At 43.2% G+C, this 17,191-nt stretch overlaps 1 long non-coding RNA gene across 2 annotated transcripts in view; it reads right to left on the bottom strand.

The window, feature by feature from the left end:
* Nucleotides 1–14,233: 14,233 nt before the first annotated feature.
* Nucleotides 14,234–17,191, bottom strand: part of LOC149869217 (uncharacterized) — a 212,095-nt gene continuing 209,137 nt past the window's right edge. For both annotated transcript variants that reach the window (XR_016441426.1, XR_016441427.1), the window contains exons 5-6: nucleotides 15,838–16,017; nucleotides 14,234–14,661 (exon numbers count right to left, since the gene is read on the bottom strand). This is a non-coding gene — a long non-coding RNA (uncharacterized LOC149869217). The remainder of the gene's footprint in view (nucleotides 14,662–15,837; nucleotides 16,018–17,191) is intronic.

The raw sequence follows: 17,191 nt of genomic DNA, 5'->3' as shown, positions 1-17,191 counted from the left end.
TTAGCCAGGTTAGACTAATCTGCAAAGGTTGAATCAATTCAGGCTCAGGCTTTTTGAATGTCTGTCCCTAACTTAAGGCAGTGACATTACCTCATTGCAAGGACTTGGTGCCTGTGGAGCAGGAAGCAGGTGAACCAGGGCATGCATCACACCAGAGCTTCAGGGCAGAGGATTGAGGCAGTTTAGGGACATGACATTCACGGACCGTTTTCCCATGAACAAAGGCAACAGAAAACTCAGGCTACAAGATACATTCCACTATAGCCTATCTTTCAGTGGGGTGTGTTTATCTTGTGGCCCTTGAAAGAAACAAAGAAATCCTATGGATTTCCTGAGATACACAGAAGAATGAATTATATCTTAAGACACCTGTAGTGGCAGGGCCAGAAGGCTGAGGTGATATTAGCTTGTTTAGGGTAACATAGGTCCCTGAAAAAAAAAACAACATCATTCTTACCTGGAAATCAATCCATCATTCTCATTCTTTCTCCACCCACTTTCTCTTAGTCCTCTCTCACACACCTAAACATACACATGTTCCAGTGGGAGTTGCTATTTTGAGGTAAGAGAATAAAAACCATTATTCCTTTTTCAAATGTTCCTTTTTCTGCTTTTAACAGCTATATAAGGTGTCCAGCACTTTCCAAATATCCATCCAAAGCCTCTCTCACATTTGAGAGGCTATTTTTTTTTTTAACAAAAAGCATTTTAATTAGTCAAATATTTTTAGACTCACCATAGATTTAATTTCTCATCATATGTTAAAAATTAATAGTGGATCTCACACTCAGAAAAAATGATATAGCAGATAGAATTAATAGAATTGTTCTAGCCACAAAAGTGTACTGTATTGAGCATGCCTGTGCATCCCATTCAATAAATGAACAATATTTCCACCTCTGTTAGGAGGGCTGAAAATTAGTATTCTTTGCAGATACAGTCAGCAAGACCTACTACACCCAAGTCACTCTGCTCTGGAGGCAGCTTCCTGCTGTGCCTATCTTACAACCACCAATATGCTCTTGAACCCTAGCCAAAGGACTAAAGAATTTTGAATACAGTTGGGCATGGCAGATATTGTACAGAATTGATTTTTTGTATTCTTTATCCATTCCATTGTAAAGATATGTCATAATGATAAAAATCAATTAATCACTTGGTGGTGAAGGGAGGGGAAATCAGTCACTAAAGTGATCACGTTTCTTTATTGATCTTTATTGGATCACATTTATATTCTTTTGAGATAGCAAGTTATCTCCTTTAGAAAACAAAATCACTCAAATATATTATCATTCATTGATTATGTTCCAAATAATTCTGCTCTGTCACTGTTATCCCCAAATTGATGGTGTTCTTTCAATCCTGGAATTCAGTGTGTAAATTCAGTTTGTAAGTTTCTAACCGTCGGTGTGGTCTCCTCCATCATAAAACCATGGGCTTCATGCTTGTAATGCTGCTGAGGCAGAAGTGGAAAATCAATTTTGTTTTATGTTTTAGAGAATAGGGTACTCACAACGTCATGTGGCATGAATAATTTAAGAACTAAAAAAATACAACTACAGAAAATATCTGGTATTTCCACAGCCCTTAAACGTACAAGTCTGGAGAAAAATCAGTAGTACAGGCAACCCCCACTTAACACAGTTTCAGTTAGCACTATTTTGCTATAGCACTCATTTAGAATTGATACCCGATTCTGCTGAGCGCTCAGCCAGTTTCGCTATAGCGCTCAGTGGAGTTCTGGCAGGCAGGCGGGCAGGGAGAAGCAGCAGCAGCAGGAGCAAGTGGGAGGTAAATGAGTTGCAGTGAGTGGGCAGGCAGGCATCAGGGCCCAGGGCAGGATGGCAGAAGTGCAGACCCAGGCTGATACATGGTGCCGGGGGACGGTAGAGACAATCAGCTGCAAAAGAGGGGAGGAGCGCGCAGGACCCACGCCAGTGTCTGGCGCCAGGGCCAGCAGGGGCCTGCTCCCAGGGTTGGGGGCAGCAGCATGGGGCCTATGCTGGTGTGTGGGGCCCATGCCGGGGCCAGTGGAGGCCCGCACCCAAAGCAGGTTGGCAGGAGCACTGGTGCCCGGGCTGGAGTGGGCAGGCGGGGTGTGGAGAAGCAGCGGCAACAGAGGCAAGTAGCAAGAGCCCACACCAGTGCCTGGGACCAGGGCCAGCAGGGGCCTGTGCCCAGAGTGGGTGGCACCAGCACAGGGCCTGCATTGGTACCAGGTGGCAGGAGCCAGTGCCCAGAGTAGGGCAGCAGTAGTGCCAGTGCCCAGACTGGCAAGTGGGCCCTGGCCACCAGGAAGGCAAGGGGTGGGGGGAGAGGCGGCTGCAGGGCAGGCAGTAACCAGTCAATCTCTATTTACATTAATATCTGTGGGGAACTCAGTTTCACTTAGCGCGGTTTCACTTAGCGCTCGGATTTTCTGGAACTAATTAAGAGTGTTAAGCGGGGGTTGCCTGCATATTAAGATCCTGTCAGACATCCACACATTAGCAATATTTCTCTAATTAAATTTTCTAATATACGACAATAATGCATATTCTAGCTAGTTTTAAAAGGGGATTATTTTGTGACCAAAAATAAGATTGAACTTGTAATTATAATTACTTAGGGTAACCAAGAAGAAATATTGTCTCCTATGTTCAGAGGTTGCACAATTGGTCAGATGCCTAGAAGGGTATTTTCACCTTCTGAAGTATCAGGTTTGGCATACATAGATGTGGAAACTTTTCTGTGACATTTGCTTCTTGTTCTTCTCTGAACCTTTCATTAGATCACTGGGTAAAAGATTGTTTCTTGTAGCGACTGCCTTGGGAGACTGTGGTATACTGTGGGTCCAGGCAATACATTTTCAGTGAGCTTTCCATTATCCTTTCCAATTTCTCATTGCATTCCTGGAAAATTATCAGGGTAGCAAGCAGTCTTCATAAAAGAAGTGGCTTTCTGAAGGAGAAGGAAAGGTGCTCGGTACTGTGAAATGGGAGACAATTCCAAACGTATAACCAAACCAATCACATTCTTCAAACCAATGGCACCAATAGGTCTAATCTCACAGATAAAGCAACCATAATTTGGCCTACAAAGTGTAGAATTGAACAAATACAAAGCCAAGAGTGACAGAAAGACAAAGGAAGTAATACAAGACAGTGAGTAAAATGAGTACAGACGTGTAATTAAAATGTATGTGGGATAAAGTATAACAGTGAGTCTTAAGATCTTGAACATGTGAAGGGAAAGATGGAGCCAGTGAAGAAGCTACAAAAGAAGGGATACCTTTAGAATAAAGATAAGCTGGGGAAGATAACCTTTAGGACAGAATTTTATATAGACTCTTAGTGAGTGGAAATGGAGGAAAGACACTGAAAGTAAGAGATAACCAAGGAATGGACAGGAAACAAACTATTTTAGCAGGCTATCGCAAGCTTGCAAAACAGTGGATGTATCAGAGAAGAAAAAAGAAAGAAAGAAATATAATACCTAGAATATCATCTTGGGTAAATTAGGATTGGTAAAATATTGCAATAGCAATGAAAAAAGAGGAAGGAAAGTTCAAAACTTCTATAACAGGCAAGAGATGCCATGAGCCTGAGGTACACCAAGGAAATACATAAAAGGTTATACAAGACAACAAAGGAGAGAGAGAATAGTCAGTGAGAAATCAGGATTGTCAAAGAAAATTTGAGCATCAGCAGCAGAAAAGTAACAGCTAAACTGACTGAATCCCCAGAGGTTCTCTGGATGAGATAATAAGAAAGTACATTAAGAAGTACAAGATAAAACATTTTGTGCCGCTATGAGTGTTTAAAGTGCTGCAAGAGAGAAACTCTAAAGTGACGAAGGAATGTTCAGATCCATTGTTAGACTTTAGAGTACTGATAATGTTAGCCTTGTCTCCTTCTGAAGTATCCTTCTGAATTTGCATTTCCTGGCACACAAGCTCATGGCAGGGGTCTATTTGTAAAGAATAAGATACATAGTAGAAAACATCCTGTGATTGTACAGCATGCTTTTGCCAGCGATCGGGTATGGAACTAAAAGAATGCCCCTTCTGTAAGAGCTAGGATTTCCACATTTGCAAAATTAACATCCCCTGAATTTTAATCCTCACATACAGCAGGGGTTAGACTTCTGAAGGGGCTAGAAGGCTCACACATTCCTGCAAAGCATCCAACATTGACCATTGTTGAAGACAGGATAACATGCAAGACTAGAGTATTGGTCTGTTCCAGTATGGCAGTTCCAATTATTCTGATCCAGTCTAAATACCCCTGGAAATAATTAAACTACTCAATACAATCGAAATAATCCTGTGTCATTATGAATGGGATTGAAGCTCCCTTCTCACAATGATACTGAAGACAGAACACTGCTCTGTGTTGCAGCATGGTGCATAAAAATGCACTTAAAAAGAGAAGGCCCCTTACAGAAAGAAGAGTTTTATAATTGCATCCTTAAAGTTTGCAAATGGAGCATAACTGTAAAATAAGGTACTGACTCAGCAGGTGGCAGCATTGCAAGACATGCACAATATAAATTATTAAAAATTTGGCAGATTAAGGGTTAAACACATTCTCTGATATAGGTTGTCTTCTCCAACCTATAGATATTGCCCAACTTGTGTGTTAAGGCAAAGCTTTCAGGTGAAACCACTTAGAGCATCCAATCAGACCCTGAAGAGGGTGGCAGATATCAATGGGGAAGCTTATTTTCAATATGAAGAAAGGCAATTATCCAGTTAATCCCTTTCCTATAGGGTCAAATAATAACCTATTCCCAGTAACCCTAAACTCCTGTGTGACACTTGGCTCTGTAGGTTGAGAGTCAGCCAAATACTTCATAAATCTCAGCTCTCCATTGAACTATGTAAAAATTTCTTCATCCATGGAAATCTTTTGGATAACTCATAGGTGCCCACTTAAAACCTACTCAGGGGAAGGACAGCACCATATTCTTCATAGCTTCTCCAACGCTGCCAGAGACACCAAAATGCTGCCATCGATACAGGAGCTTTCCTTCTATTTGTATCATGTAAGCAGTGGGTACAGGAGATGCTGTATTTTGTTATGTGGTAATAAACATAAACAATAAATCACAGAGGTAGCTGAAACTTGTATTGAATTTTGGAGCTCTCTGCAGTATTCGTAGTTCTTTTGACAGTTTCCTTCATTTCACAGTTAGTCATTCATGCCACTGTGTTTAAAGAATATGAATTAAAAATTAGTTGGCAAGGTTCCATTTTCTGAGACTATGGCAGGGCGTAGTTTTAAAAGCTTACATTGGGACCAATGCCACAAGAGGCAGACATGCCTGACAGCTGAATTCAAGCTTTTTCATGTTGTAGCTTATAGTTTAATTACTTTGAAGAGTGTCGTACTCAAAAGGAAATGCCAGATAGACTGTATCATGGAAGCCAGGGGGATATTCCAAAACTTCAGAAACGTCTGAGGAAAAAAAGGCAAGTATTGTGGGGAATGCTGAGTGAAGGAAAGTTTCAAGGATTATAATAAATTTGGTAATAATAAAGAACAATAAACAGTCCCTATCGTGTGATCACTGCCTCTAGGACTGTTGTATCAGCAACCCCAAGGCAAAAATTATATTCCATGTTCATTTCCTATGCAGTTAGTTGGCAGACTGATAGGAGTTCCTCTGAAGCCCCAAATTAAAAAATCCCTTATAAACAGATACAAACATCTATGGCAATAATTCTAGATGTTATGTTAGCTTTAACATGCTAGGAATTCAGTAAAATGGGTTCATCAGTCTCTTGTAGTTTTAAATTATGCCACTTTACAGCTACGTTGAAAAGTAGGGGAAAATTCATTTGAAAATATATGACTTGTTTGTAAATTGAAAAAATCAAAATATAGAAATTTTCAAGAAGGGTTTTCAGTTACATTAGAAAGCATGAGCAAGCAAATGAAACCACTGCACTGTGAAGACAGATGATACACACAACAAACCCCATGGGTCTAGAAAGCTGAAGGCACATAGAACTAATTATTATGTCCCTCCCTTTCTATCTCTCCAGCTAATACCTGCAGAAATAAATCATGCCTCACCCTCGAGCAGACGCTTCGCTCTGGTGCTATGTGAGAATACTCAATTAATTCCAGCATTTATACCACTTAACAACATGTTTGCATGATTTTTACAAGTTATGAGCCATATACTCTCCTTGATCTGGATGAGGAACTCCCAGTGGTCTCAGTAGAAATGTGAGCACTAGAAAACCCTAGAAAATAAACTGCAGAGCGTCCTGAAGTGGCAGGAAATGGACTAGATGAATGAATGAATGGGCCAGTTCCATCTCTAATTTCTATGATTAAAGTCTATGATCAAAGGCAGCATAAGGCTCTTAAGTATTACCACATTCAAAAAAGGAGCCATACTCAAGGACTAACTCATTTGAGGAACTAAGAGGCAAATGTCTTTAGGAATTCCTGCAGCCAATAGTCTCATTGCCCTTGATTTTTTTTTCCACATTATTCCATATAACTACAGCAAATCAAACACTGATGCTGGATATAAATACTTCATAATACTAAGCAAAGACTACATGAGACATTTTTATGGAGCTGGGGAATGCAGCTTCTATCCCTTTGAAAATAGTTCCACACAAGCAGCATCTATAAAAGAAGGGGAACAGAGTACAGTAGTGCCAGTGCCCCAAACTTAGGGGCCCCAAGCACCCCCCGAATATCATTGTTTATTTCCTGTTTCCAAATGAAAGGCAAGGAGCTTCCCTATCAAAATGTACTGGGCCCACAATGTCTCTCACAGGCCCCTCACACAACCTAAATCCAGACACAAGTATTTACAACAGCCACGTTAAATTTGTTCCTAAAGATGCATTCTACATGGATCTACCTCTTTCCTGCAACACCATCTTCCATACTGATTTTAAGGCAGCTTGCAGAATCAAGACGTAACATTTTACAACCTAGACCTTTAGACCACACATTTGTTCAGCAGAAGTCTCAGCAGCTCTGTTTTTCTAATAGCTTGTCAAGAGACTAACCTATATAGAAAAAATAATTATGAGAAGGAAAGGAAGTCATCGCAGTGAAGAAAAGCTATTAAGAGTCAGATATTGACATTCTCTTTCCAGATGTCACCGTGACGTTTTTATCTCCCTCAGAACACATCAAATACTTGCTATTTCTTGTCTAGTTAAGGAGTCTATTCAAACTGAACAGTTTTTGTCAATGCATGGTAGGGTATAGAATTACAGGCATGAAAAATCCCATACACATTTAGATGTGAATAAATTCCTGAGAGAATGTACCTTTTTTCCATGCCTATAATTTTTTACTGTGTTTTCAGTTGTCTATTACTTCTCCTCGCTACCACTCCCATGCACCTTTTGTACTTCACTTACATACAGCACAATCTATCCAGCTTCCATGGTGAGGGGACTGCAATACATGTAACACACACATTAACTAAAGCCCTGTCTGTCGCTTGAGTAACTCCTCACACATCCTCCTTCAAGCACTCCCAAAAATCCACCTGCTGCATGAATTATTCCATCAAGGATGCCCCAGCCATAATGTTTATCCCATACTGCACCTCTCTGCACTGTTGTGCCTAGCTGTGATTTGAGGCCCTGTTCAAAAAAGCATGTAAAGCTGGACATGTATTTACACGTATCATGTTATTTGTGTGCCCAATGGCTAAAATGGAGCATTTAGGTGGAAGTTTAAGTGAGCATGAACATTTACACGATTATATAAATACAACAAAACCAGGTGGAAGAAGAAATTTCCCTCTTCTTTCAACCAGCCACAAACAATGTTTTTTTTTTGTTGGGTTATTGTTATTCAGGCCACTGGGTCTTTCGTTTTTCATGTTAACGGGTGTGCCATAGCATATAGAAAAGTAACTTGCATTTATTGTGAAAAGCTAGAGATGATTACTGAATAGGCTAGCCTGAGAAATAATATGCAATTTCAATAAGAGCACGTTTCAATAGAAGAAAACTTTTTATAAGGAAACTACAGGGCTGTGTCCACTAGTTTTCCTGCTAGCATAAATTTTATTATGCTTAGAACCATCTTGACTTCTAATGTTTGAGTAGATATAGGGACCCAGAAGAAAAACACTGATAATTAGTCAACCCTTAAAGATGTAACTGGGCCCAATGCATTTCCCGCCCCCATATACGTTGTGATAGCCGCTTCATTTGATATATTCTTCGCTCCAAAAAGGCACCAGAAAAGAGCTCCTACACTGAGGAGAGAGCACGCATTGTAGCATAATGCAGTGTACTTCAGTGAGTGAACAAGTTCTAACAATAGAACTGCAAAATGAAAGCTGTTAAAAAACAGCTTCTAAATTTACCCGTCTGGAACAATATTGTTCAGATCTTTATTTGTAGCCTTCTTTACTCTGGGGATAAGGTGTTAACTCATGCAAATGGTACAGCTTCTCAAGCCAACACACCACAGAATAACCACAAGACAATTGTCCCTTATCATTCCTTCTCTTTACCATGACTTACTCTAATCTTCAATTAACAAAGCAGAGGTATGATAATCATGTCATTGTGAAACACTGGAGACTTGCAATCACTGATCCTGAAAAGCAGTCATATAATTATGATCCCAGTATCCCAAGTGTATAAATTATAAAGGATTACATACAGTTTTCCTACTAGATATCTTATTTCCTCCAAGATGCTGAGCCCCAATACACTTAGGCTTTAATTTGGCATTGAAGGGCACTTGTACACATAATGGAGGTTTAATACTCAGGGTTTTATTCTATGCCCCCTACATTGAAACCTGGGACCACCTGGGAGTGGGCTGGCTTGCCCCTGGGGCAGTATGGAAAGATGGCAGGAGGGTGGCTGGGTTTCATAATTTCATAGTTGGTAGGGTCGGAAGGGACCCGAGCAGATCATCAAATCCAATCCCCTGCCATGGCAGGAAAGTACTAGGGTCAAACGACCCCAGCAAGGTGTACATCTAGCCTTGTCTTAAAGACCCCCAGGGTAGGAGCCAGCATCCCCTCTCTTGGAAGTCGGTTCCAGATCCTAGCTGTCCTGACAGTGAAGTAGCACCTCCTGATGTCTAGCCTGAATTTACCCTCTGCCGGCTTGTGACCGTTATTTCTAGTCACTCCTGGTAGCGCTTGGGGGAACAGGGACTCTCCCATTGCCTGCTGGTCCCCTCTGACTAGTTTGTAACAGGCCACTAGATCCCCCCTCAGCCTTCTCTTGTGGTGGCTGAACAGGTTCATGTCCCTTAGCCTTTCCTCGTAGGGCCTGTCCTGCTGCCCCTGCTGACTCCTGATTGTGCAGGTGGACCCTCTCCATGTTGTCCACATCCTTCCTGAAGTGCAGCACTCAGAACTGGACACAGTACTCCAACTGCAGCTTGATCAGTGTCACATAGAAGGGGAAGATCACCTCCTTAGACCTGCCTGAGATGCATCTGTGGATGCATGACAAGGTACGGTTGGCCTTCTTGACCGCATCCCCACACTGTCGGCCCATGTTCATTTTGGCATCAATAATGACTCCAAGATCCTTTTCTGCTTCTGCACGGATAAGAAGGGAGTTCCCCAGCTTGTAGGTATGGCACTGGTTCCTCCTCCCCAGGTGCAATACCTTGCACTTGTCAGTGTTGAAACCCATCCTGTTCTCATCCGCCCACCCATGTAACCTGTCTAGGTCTGATGGCAGCCTATTCCTCCCTTCTAGAGTGCCCACTTCCCCCCACAACTTAGTGTCGGGTTTGCTGGTGGCCAGAGAAGGCAGAAGGAATGGTGCATGGGGCACTGGAAGCCCAGGTGGGCTTGGGGAAGCTCAGGCTTGGAAGGCATCCAGCACCCCATGAACTGTCCCTGCCATCTTCTCCAGCCAACAGTAAACACAGCCACCCTTCTGATGCCTTTCTGCCCTGCCCCAGGGGCAAGCTAGTCCATTCCCAGGAGGTCCCAAGCTGTGTGAAGATGGTGGGGACAGTGCACAGGGCACTGGAAGCCCTGGCAGGCTCTGGGAAGAACTGGATCCATCTGTGCACTGCCTCTGAGAGGAGCAGCACCAAGACCACTAGCAGCCCAGCCAGGTGGCCGCAGGGGGCACCACTGCCATGGAGGAGAGAACTAGGTCCCGCCTGCAGCTCAGGGGTCACTCTGCCCACCAGCAGCTCATCCCCCAGCCACAAAAGAGGTGGGCAGTAGGGCTATGTGAAGCTTCAGTCACTTATTTGATTTGGAGGAGATTTGGCTCAATTCGGCAGCCAAATCTCAAAATCTAAATCAAATCAGGAGACCCATTAATCTCTCTGAATCGAATTGGGAGGCTCCAATTTGATTCAGAGAGATTGGGTGAGATTCAATGATTCAGACATAGACACAGCTTTAAATGTTTTTTCTACATACTTCAAGTTACCAGGCACAGCTCATGAATGCTGAGATGATGGGGTGGATGGAGTGTCCTGCAGGAGCATGAGGGGGGTGGTCCCCAACGACCTTGGCAGTGGACCCAGAAGTGGAGCAGAAGCACTTCTGGTCCGCTTCCGGGTCCACCACGGAGTATGCAGGGGAACCCCTCCAGCCCCTCTGCTCAGTGACTATGCCTCCTGGATCTGTGGGGGCACCCGGGATCCCCCTATGGCCACTCGCAGAGCTAGGGATGCACGGGGGGGATCCCCCATGCACTCAGCAGTGGACCCAGAAATGGACCAGAAGTACTTCCAGTCTACTTCCGAGTCCACTGCCGAGCATGTGCGGGTGAACCCCACACTCCCATGGGACTCTCCATCTGCCCCGCCATCTCTGTACTCGCAAGCTGTGCCTGGTACCTCGAGGTAGGTAGTAAAAACATTTAAAGCTGTGTCTATGGCCATATCACTGATTCTGTGAACCAGAATTGAATCTTCAGATTTAGATTTGGCCGAATTGAATCAGGACAGCGATCCAAATCAGCGAATCGAATCACTGTCCCCTGAATCGGGCCAAATCTGAATCCGAATCAAATATGGCCTGCTTCACACACCCCTAGTGGGCAGGAGCCCCAAAAAAATAAAAATAAAAGGATCGGGCCCCTCACTGCTCCTGCCTTCAGCAGGTGCCTGTGACCAGAAGGCACCTGCTGATGGGAGAAGCAGTGACAGGCTGGTTCTTTTTTTTTTTTTTGGTGAAGCCTGCCCACTTCTTCTGCAGCAGGGGGCCAAGCTGACAGCTACAATTTATGATGTTGCAAATTACAATGTACAATATTATTGCAATTTACAATGTTGCAAATTAAACTACATGGGGATGGATGTGGTTTAGTTTGCAACATTTCACACTCATTTGAAATCTCCAGACCTCATACATGTGTATTGTGTGATGCTATTAAGACATACAATGGAAATTTTCATCATGTGTACATGGTGACAGCCATCACTTGTACAAGTGGCTAAAGTTTCTTCCAGAATGCATAGTCTGATCCACCATGTGAAGTTCAGCGTGTTCTTTGTACTTTTTTTTTTTTCAAGAATATGAAATAAAATCGTGTCATAATTTACTTTATGGCATATGAGCTGAAACCCCAGTTTACAGTTTCTTCAGTTAAGCAGTTTATATTTAATAAAGAAGTAGCCTGTTAAATAAGATTGTGAAAAGGGCTACCTAAATGAAAGTGAAGCTGATACAGGACTATGAAGTAAAGAAAGTGATGATCCTGCTATGAAATAAGAACTTGAATGATTCTGTAACTATTGTGTTTTTAAATGTTTCAAATAAAAATAATGTGTGCCACAGAACAACTTAAGTAACCACTTAAATTGTAAGAATTTTTTAATTTTGTTTAAACTATTTTTTACTGATTTTCTCCATTTCTGCTTGAATTTGATTCAATTTCTACAGTCAGATTCCATGTACCATCATGTAGACATGGAAATGATAAATCAAGTGGCATGAATATGACAGATTAAGGAAGAGAAAGATGTAATTGTATGCTCAAAATATAGAATATGCTAGTGGAACTTCTTCTTAATTTCTTCATGTACCTTTTATATTTATTAATAATAAAACTGGTCAGGAACTATTCATTCTTTTCCACTGGCATGAAAATGAATCTCTTTATAGGTAGATGTCTATGAATTTTTCATTTCAAAACAGTTTAGTAAAAAGTTCCAAAAGTTTGAAACATTCATACTTTAGCTAATTATCTTTTTAATACTTTGTGTCAAAACAGGATGTTCTTGGCTTTTTACAAAAATTCTTGAGTGATTAGGTTGGGGAAAAATGTTTCAAGGCATTTAATAGTAATAATTTTAAATATGTATATTTTCTATTGCCACCTATGTACCTAAGATCAGTATAATATGCAGCCTGTGTTTTTGCCTTTATCAAAACTTACCATTTTTAGGCAAGGCAAGGATCTTCTGAAGAAACTCCTGCCTGTCTTTCACATACATGAAAGAGCATCAAATAATGGCTAAGGATGGTTCACATGCTTTCTGTAGTCTTAAGACAAATCAACTTGTGTTTTATGCTCCATCATTTTGACTTCCTTGTGCTTGAACTGTTTCTCTGCCTCTCCCCCTCCCCCCCCAGCTTTGAGCTTGCCTGAAAACCTATGCCTATAGGCACTATTTTATGCAATGTTTGGTATGTTTTGTGTTAGTCATGATCTCTTCCAGGTGTTCCCCATAACCTAGCCTTTTATCAGCCAGAAAGGCCCATTAGCTGTCTTCCCTTCCTTCATGACTCAGGCAGCCTATTTTGACCCATGATTGAAAATAGATTTGAAAAGAATTACATAGTGCCACCAGAAAGGACTTCCAAGTTTCTTAAGCTTACCCAAGTTTGGTAGTTATGTCTACCTGTTCTGAAAGGTATCTGGAAGACCATGAAATGACTGAGTAGATTCCTACCTTTTTAGGACTCCTACATAAATGGAATGAGAGCAGCATTTAGCTATTTCTCTCACCGAGCTCTGCTAGCCTCTGTAATCTCCAAACAGCTCCCCATTACCAAGGGAAATATATCTTTGCCGGTCTCTACTCATTCACTTATAAAATGTAGTGCTGGAACAGCATCTCTAAACACAAGCTTTTTCCCCTCTTTTTTAAATATATCTTTAATTTCCCTGACTAGTGTTATCTCCCTTCTTTGTCAATTTATACCTATTTAAATCTACTGAAGTAGAGGAGTGAGTGAACAACCTCTAAATGTTTGATATTTACCTTACGTGGTATATTATGTCATGTTTCATGGGCGACTGATGCCATCTGAGTCAGAAGGGCACGTAGGCCCCTAGTGACCAGTGAGCGACTAGGGGGGAGGTCTCCCCTGGCCAATTTCGCCAACCGGGGGAGGGGGTCCCCCTGCGGCCAATCTTGCCAACCGGGGGTTGGGGGAGAGAGTCCCCTGCGGCCGACTGCACTCATCTGAAAGCAGCCGTGGAGCTCCTGGAACCAGCCACAGCCACTTCATCCACCACTTCATTTCAGCTGGCACTCACAGGGGGAGCACTCACCAGCACTTCTGCCTGCCCCTCCACCCCGCCTGTCACCTAAGCAGGGAGCGTGGCCTGACAGGGGTTGCACCGGTGCTCTCAGGAATTGCACATGCACCCCCATGCATTCCCTATGCGTTGCCACTGTCATGTTTTAATTTTGTGTAAATTGGTAGAATGGATAGTTTTACTGCATGTTTTTAGCAAAAATTATAAATTACATAAGGGTTGCTATTTTATTGTATTTGAGTGGGATGAGATACACAGGATGGGAATGGCTTAAGAATACCAAGTTCAGAGCGTTAATGATTAAAAATAAGCAGAAGTATGATGGTTTAGAATGAGTTAAGAAGCAAAGTAGGAAATAAATGACAAATTATTTTTATGGTCTTCTCCAGACTTCTTCCAGCAGCTTAGAAATTTCCCATGAATTTATGACTGGACCTTGGCAACCCTAACACTTTAGCATAGGAAGCCAAAAGCCAATATTATAAATTTTACTCTTAACTGCAACCTCATTATGTTTTAGTGAATTTGCATTTAGTCAAATGTGCTACTACCCCTTTCTGAGCCTCTCAGTCTAATTTATTCTCCTTCTCTTTCAATAGGCCTAAGAAAATGGGACCTTACAATTCAGGTTGAAAAAACGCTGAAATCTAAAACTGACATCTTCAGTCATAGCAGCAAAGGTGGGAACATAAAGAGTGTTTTTGGTCCTTAGACATACAAAAAACTAGAACTCTTGAGTCCAAAATGATACCTTTTATTAGATCAACTGGGAAATGGCAAGAAAATTGTCCTTTTCTGCAAGCTTTTGGGATCAAAGTCCCTTCATCAGGCCCTGGAAAAAGTGTAGATGGTACAAGATGGTAAAAAGTCCCCATAGGTACTTTTAAACTTCATTTTTGCACAGACAGAGCTGAAGATGGAAGGCTGTCCTTCTAGGTCCATGACAGTGTTTCTTTGGTCCTTAGAGAGTGTGCCTTTGGGTCCTTAGAAGTTTCCTTCTGATGAAACAGGAATAATGGAAGTAGTGGTGTAACTTGTCCCACTACAATTTACGTCCTTTTTGTTTTCCAATTGAAAGTATTAAATCTGAAGATCTGTCAGCCAGCACCTTTCACAGATACGAAGCTGAAAGGAAAAATACTTTTTGTTGTGTTGTTTTGCTTTGTTTTGTGGGGAAGGGAGGGTACTTAACACCTGTGCTGCAAAAAAACAAAAACAATTTAGAATATTTCCATAAAGGTAGTGACAAAATTTAGAATGAACTTAAAATTGGCACCTACCCATTGGACTGCAAGGTTCCATAGGTGCTTTAATTTGCATTTCATTTCTGCTCATGTTAGAAGCAAACCACTCTGAGCAGCTAAGTGCCTAATCCTTGCCCAAATTCAACTGTAAGTCATAGAATTCCAGGACTAGAAGGGGTCTTGGGAGACATCTAATCCAGTCCCCTATACAGATACAAAGTTTGCTCCTAAATAACCCCAAACATATGCCTATCCAATGCCTATATCAGGGGTGAACAACCTTTTTGAATATGGGGCCAGATCATGAACTTTTTATCACCCAGTGGGCTGGCAGGAGCAGGCACTCACATGGCCTGTCCAGTCTGGCTGCAGCCTGGGGGCACAGGGGTCAAGGGATGCCACCTGACCCCGCCATGTCCTCCCTACCACCTGGGAGGCCTCGAGGATGCTCCCACACCTGCATATCTGGGCTCAGCAGCCAGGGGAACATGCAGGGACCCTACAGGGGGGTGCAGGACACGCAGGGACACCCCCCTGTTCCCTGTCCCCTGGGGTAGCCCAAGCCCGACTAGCAGGGCTCCCTCCCTCCCCAGGGCCGGTGACTCACCACCCCCAGCATGATGTCTGCCGGCACGGGAGGATGCAGGGAGGTGGGAGTGGTGCCAGTTTCCCACCCCAACAGCTACAGCCATAGCAGCAGCAGCAGCATCTCCCACAGGCCTAGACGCAGCATCCCTCTGAGCTAGCACCCACGCTCCCTGCGCCTGCCCGCCCACTGCACCGCTACCTGCCCTAGCCTGCGTGGCTGGTGAGGACCAGCACAGGGCGGGGCTGGCATGCAAATGTCAAAGAGAGGTGCGAAGCTAGGAAGAGACACCGTGAAATGAGGGGGGAGGGGAGGAGCCACACCGTGTCGGCAATGTCAAGCTGACACAGTGCGTGTGGGAACCTTGTCCCTTCCCCAGTCTTTCAGCAGCCATTAGGAAGCTGCTGAGGGGCTGGGGGAGGGACAAGGGGTGGGAACAAAAGTAAACAGTGTTTACTTTCATTTCCTGTCGCAGAACCACGGGCCTCAGAAAACACCCACAGGCTGTATGTTGGACAAGCCTGGCCTATATTATTTTCTCTCACCTGTTGGGATGACTGGTGAAACAGGAACATTCTACACACATAAGTGGTTCTGCTTATAGACAGCAGCCGCAAACTTCATTATCTGTCAGTCAGGGCTCTCACCTGGAAGCAGCAGACCTTTCTTTAAGGTACCCCCTTCTCCATCTAAATCATTTTTGGTTTTTTGCAGACACACAATGCCTATCAATATAAAATGCATAAATAGTTAAGGGAGCAGAGACTGAAATTCAAGTTTCCCTCATATTGAAAACTCCCCCAGTTACTTTAAAAGTCAGGGCCCCTCTTGAGTTTTTTCTTCTCTCTATCCCATAAATCTTGCACTTTTTTGTCTGTTATCCACTCCTGTGGAGGAAGTCCTCTCACACCAGCCTGTTCCATAGAAATAACATTGACCTAAAATCAGCATAAATGAGAGGAGAGCCAAACCTTAGGGTACATTCAGCTGTTTGCTGCACCCAGTCTAGGTTCATGTGATTTAATTTATGCTGCCTAAATGTAGACTGGGAAAAGTGCCTACAGTAGTTCACCACTGCCTGGAGCCATATGAAGAACCTGATGTAAGTGACTCAGGGTGGGGGGAGATGATGGTGGGTTGGAGGAGCTAGTGAATCTGTGGGGGGCCAGCAAGTCTGGGGAGGTTGGCAAGATAGGAGGGCTGTATGTGGGTTGCTGGGCCCACAGAGTGAGAGGGCATTGTATAGCATAGCCAACCAGGGTTGCGGCGGGAGGGCGGGGAGGGCATATACAGCATAGCCCTAGGATTGGAGCAAATAGCTGGACTTTCCTAGCCCCAGATCTATGCCGTCCATAGGCAATTCATGACTGAATTAACCATTTTTCAATTTAAGTTAGTGCACCTCCTGAGGTGAAATTTTGGGGCAATTGAAATCTCCTGAATGCTTGCACAATTAGGCATTTAGATCAACCTAACCCTGGTTAGGTCAGTCTAGCTATAATGGCTATACCTTAGGGGTGTGAGAAGCAGGCCCTATTCTATTCAGATTCAGCCCAAATCATGGACAGTGATTCAATTTGTTGATTCAGATCACTGTCCCTGATTTGATTTGACCAAATCTGAATCTGAAGATTCGATGATGATTTGGAGAATCAGCGATTCAGACATATACACAGCTTTAAATGTTTTTTCTACATATCTTGATGTACCAGGCAGTACTGTGCTGCAATACTGGGGTGGATGGAGCATCCCACAGGAGCATGGGGGGGTCCCCCATGTGCTTGGTGACAAACTCGGAAGTGGACCAAAAGTACTTCCAGTCCACTTCCAGGTCCAACAGGAAGCGTGCTGGGCCCCCCCACCCCTGTGGCTCCCTGGCTCAGTGATCAGCCACGAGGG

This window comes from Crocodylus siamensis, chromosome 3 (assembly GCF_052110815.1).
Source record: "Crocodylus siamensis isolate JL-2025a chromosome 3, ASM5211081v1, whole genome shotgun sequence".
NCBI classification, from domain to species: Eukaryota; Metazoa; Chordata; order Crocodylia; family Crocodylidae; genus Crocodylus; species Crocodylus siamensis.
The sequence above is the reverse complement of the archived record's forward strand: the minus strand, read 5'-3'. Positions and strand labels throughout refer to the sequence as shown.